Consider the following 4683-nt stretch of genomic DNA (forward strand, 5'->3'; position numbering starts at 1 on the left):
TTTGCACTTGTCCTTAGATGTACTGTATTCAAAATATGTTTCGTGAACATCTTAAATGTAATGTCTGAACATTGAGGATACTCTGCATCATAAAAGTAAACCAGAAGATTAAGGATTGAAGAAAAAAAAGCCAATCCTCATTGTTCTGTTGGAGTATTATTACTACCAGGCGGTGCAGACAATTATCTTTTAATTTGGCTGGTTAGGATAATAAATTGAAAGTCTGTGTAGATTATTGATTCACATTAGGTTCTCTGTGCTCTTAATAGGCATATCATTACATTTTCTACAGTGTCCTACACCTCTGCACCTCATTTTACTTTTAAATTATTTGATTATATCACATCCCTTGTTTCCCTTAAAGTGCACCTCTTTGGGCATTTGGCAGGAAATTGGATTGAAATGAGCATATGCTGTAACACAAGATGAGGCCTACACATCAGGTTCTCATTATGCCTTGTATAATGTACTTTCAAAAGTGCAAAGAGGATACAAAAGAAAAACAATTTACTATCCATTTGCATGAAGACATATGCAGTTCATGTGTGAACATTAGATTGTCCTATTCACTTCAATACAAAAAGCCAAGAGAGTGAAGAGACCTACCTTTAAAATGACACTGTCATGTTTTGCATTCATTATCAGGCTACTGCTATCTCAAAAAGCACAGAGGATGTCAAGGAAAGAAAGAAAGTAGAGACAGAAGCGGATTCTTTCTGTATCTGTAGCGCACATAAACATTTTATTTGACACATTTGCCATTTAAATGCTCATCATCCTCTGAAGTTAATGAGTTGTATGCAATAATGGTGTCTGTTGGATCAGACTTGAGGCCTGAATCCAGAGGATTAAGCTGAACAAGGGCCACTAAATGCAAACAAGCAACACAAGATGCATCTTATTGGTCATTGGGTAATTTTCTTATTTTTTAGCAACTTAGTGCTGTCCTATAATTGTATTTTTTGTCTATAATTATGTTCATGTTATGTACCTAAATGTGTATCATTTTCACTTAATTTGTTTGCCTTGGGTTAGGCCCTGTACATTCTATGCGTAAAATGTGCTTAAATGTGTCACACAGCCCCAGGCCAGCAGAGGGGCAACGGCACCCTGCAGATCCTCCTCTCGGTTTCACTTCAGCTCAAAACTTTGATTGTAGTTTGGAAGGGGGCGGATACCTTCCTGTCCCCTTCAACCAATAAGCGGAACTTGTCAGTGATGCAAAGTGTGTGCGATAAGTGTCGGCTGATAAACTGGCTGTCAATTAGCGGGGAACTTTCACCGGTGAGCAGCTACACGCAGCACAAGGTAACTAAGTGAGCAGTTTTTGTGGGTAAATCCAATTGAATGCAGTTTCCTCATGTTTGTTGACATTAATTAAACCTAGTTGATACGCTCGGTGGTGGTTCATGGTGTGGTCGCTCCTTAATTAATGAGTTTAACTAAATGTGACCTATTTTGCCTTTTTCAGTTGTTGAGAAGATAAACGATGGAGTGGCGCCAGCAGACCAGTGTCAGCTGTGCAGACGCCTTCAACGAGGCTCAACGCTGGATTCAGGTAGGCTACATGCTTCACTTTCATCTGTGTTTTCATTTTGTATGTTTGCTCATTTACTTATCCCTGTGCAAACAACCATGCAGAGTTGTCCTGTCAGCAGTTAAACCCAACAAGACAGGACATGTTTTACAAATTTCAGTGGCAGACGTTTCCACCTAAATAGATTTGTTTGTATCATAAGTAGCCTACTTAAACTCTCTAAAACACTTGATGTATGTACTCCTGTTTAAAACTGCATTTACAAACATATCTTTGAGTTCAAATGCAAAATAGGAGATACCTTGATAAGACTCAGGTAAGAGTTTCCCTCCTGACATAGAAAGCCCTATGAGACAATCTTCTAAAAATGTATTTGACTAGACTCTAGTCAAATAAATTGTTATCTGTGAAACCACTCTGAGTCCTCCAGTCACTAGAGGACTCGTAGAGCCTCAGGAAAATGCATATGGAAGGCATGCAAATAATTAGATTTTTTATTTTAAAGAAAAGCAATACACTGAGGTTTGTTATTCAGTGTGTCCACTGATATGTGGAGTAGGCAGGTTTCTTCATGCACACATTTTGAAGGATGTGGTTTGTATAGCAATGAATTTACTTTCTTGCTATATGTTGCTCATGTCCAAACATTGTTCAAGTTGTTGTTTTTTAACTCATAAACAATACATTCAACTTGTCAACTGTGGGCACTCAATGTTGACCAACTCTAAATGGGACCATTGATGTCAGTTGTGTCTGAGTGGATCATTGTGTGTGTGTGTGTGTGTGTGTGTGTGTCTAACTGCAATCTTCCTTTAAATTACCTCCGACTGCAACATTGAAAATATTTATAGCAAACTATTTGCTAAATTAAATGCTTTGTCTTTAAAAAATATCCTAATAGTGAAAATGTTCTGTAATAATAGGAGCCCTACTGTAGGGCCCATCCTCAAATGTATTTCTTATCAGATCAAAAGCCCAATATCCAAATATTCAGTTTACTTTCTTGTAAGACACCGACGAACGTTTATAGACGTCATGTCAGAACTACTGTAGATAACATTGATTCAGTACCGAAGCCTGTATTTCAATCTCGGTATAGAGTGTTTGATTTTAGAATTCCCTTTTTCAAAAGATGAATCTTCAATTCACACCAAAAAAACTAAAACAATTCAATCTGTGGATTCACAGGGACAGTTGTTTATTGGAATAACCAATTGAAAGTGTTTGTGCTGTAGAACTGACCAAAGCCTGACCACATTATTGTGTTTTATGGTGTTAACCTGGGACTGCATCGTCTGTTTCCTCTGAGAATCCTGCGCTCCGTGACCGATACCCAGTTCTACTGGAAATGAATTGTTATTGTGGAGTCCTGGGGGGACTAATTAGTGAGAAGAATAACCTTTTGGGGCCCTCTGTTAGTTATGTAGCCGAACCTTAATAGCCCCATTTGTATGTCCTCATTACAAAGCTCCCTAGGCCTTGTGCCTGCTTCTGCCATGTAAAATCATTTAGGTTTTGTTGTATTATTTGTTTTGATCAAAAAACATATTTGATGTTTTTTCTGTAGAAATGCTTGTCCACATACATTATTTTAATAGCTGTTTTGCTCTGTAGATATTTTGCGATGACTTGTTTGCTGGATGAATATTCAGCTGAATCTTAACAGTATCTCACTTAATTTATTTCTTTTTTCTTTTTCAGAAACTGGGAAATGCCTGCGCTTTGCACTTAATAATTCCTTTCAACCAGGACCTTGTTCTCTTCAATTCAACCAAAGTTGTTTTGGTTTTTTCAAAACAAGCCACTAAACAATGCATTTAAGCAGGAGTTCATAAAAGACAAACTTTTTCAATTAAAGTACTTATACATTTCAATACTACTTTATACTATGCGTACACCTTGTGTTAATACTAACGCAGTTTTGTGAAGCTAAAGGGACATTTACAGTGGGGCAAAAAAGTATTTAGTCAGCCACCAATTGTGCAAGTTCTCCCACTTAAAAAGATGAGAGGCCTGTAATTTCCATCCTAGGTATACCTCAACTATGAGAGACAAAATGAGAAGAGAGAAATCCAGAAAATCACTGTCTGATTTTTTTTAAAGAATTTATTTGCAAATTATGGTGGAAAATAAGTATTTGGTCAATAACAAAAGTTAATCTCAATACTTTGTTATATACCCTTTGTTGGCAATGACAGAGGTCAAACGTTTTCTGTAAGTCTTCACAAGGTTTTCACACACGGTTGCAGTGATGTTTTGGGGCTGTCGCTGGGCAACACAGACTTTCAACTCCCTCCAAAGATTTTCTATGGGGTTGAGATCTGGAGACTGGCTAGGCCACTCCAGGACCTTGAAATGCTTCTTACGAAGCCACTCCTTCATTGCCCGGGCGGTGTGTTTGGGATCATTGTCATGCTGAAAGACCCAGCCACGTTTCATCTTCAATGCCCTTGCTGATGGAAGGAGGTTGTCACTCAAAATCTCACGATACATGGCCCCATTCATTCTTTCCTTTACACGGATCAGTCGTCCTGGTCCCTTTGCAGAAAAACAGCCCCAAAGCATGATGTTTCCACCCCCATGTTTCACAGTAGGTATGGTGTTCTTTGGATGCAACTCAGCAAACACGTCTAGTTGAGTTTTTACCAAAAAGTTCTATTTTGGTTTCATCTGACCATATGACATTCTCCCAATCCTCTTCTGGATCATCTAAATGCTCTCTAGCAAACTTCAGACGGGCCTGGACATGTACTGGCTTAAGTAGGGGGACACGTCTGGCACTGCAGGATTTGAGTCCCTGGCGGCGTAGTGTGTTACTGATGGTAGCCTTTGTTACTTTGGTCCCAGATCTCTGCATGTCATTGACTAGGTCCCCCAGTGTGGTTCTGGGATTTTTGCTCACCGTTCTTGTGATCATTTTGACCCCACGGGGTGAGATCTTGCGTGGAGCCCCAGATCGAGGGAGATTATCAGTGGTCTTGTATGTCTTCCATTTTCTAATAATTGCTCCTACAGTTGATTTCTTCACACCAAGCTGCTTACCTATTGCAGATTCAGTCTTCCCAGCCTGGTGCAGGTCTACAATTTTGTTTCTGGTGTCCTTTGACAGCTCATTGGTCTTGGCCATAGTGGAGTTTTGGAGTGTG

General features: G+C 39.2%; 1 long non-coding RNA gene across 1 annotated transcript in view; it reads left to right on the forward strand.

Annotated features, from left to right (window-relative positions):
* The first annotated feature begins 1237 nt into the window (after positions 1-1237).
* LOC104964867 (uncharacterized) overlaps positions 1238-4683 on the forward strand; it is a 5725-nt gene continuing 2279 nt past the window's right edge. The window contains exons 1-2 of the long non-coding RNA XR_800476.1: positions 1238-1308; positions 1472-1558. This is a non-coding gene — a long non-coding RNA (uncharacterized lncRNA). The remainder of the gene's footprint in view (positions 1309-1471; positions 1559-4683) is intronic.

The sequence above is a fragment of the Notothenia coriiceps genome, unplaced genomic scaffold, assembly GCF_000735185.1.
Source record: "Notothenia coriiceps isolate Sejong01 unplaced genomic scaffold, NC01 NC01_scaffold00037244, whole genome shotgun sequence".
Classification (NCBI taxonomy): Eukaryota; Metazoa; Chordata; class Actinopteri; order Perciformes; family Nototheniidae; genus Notothenia; species Notothenia coriiceps.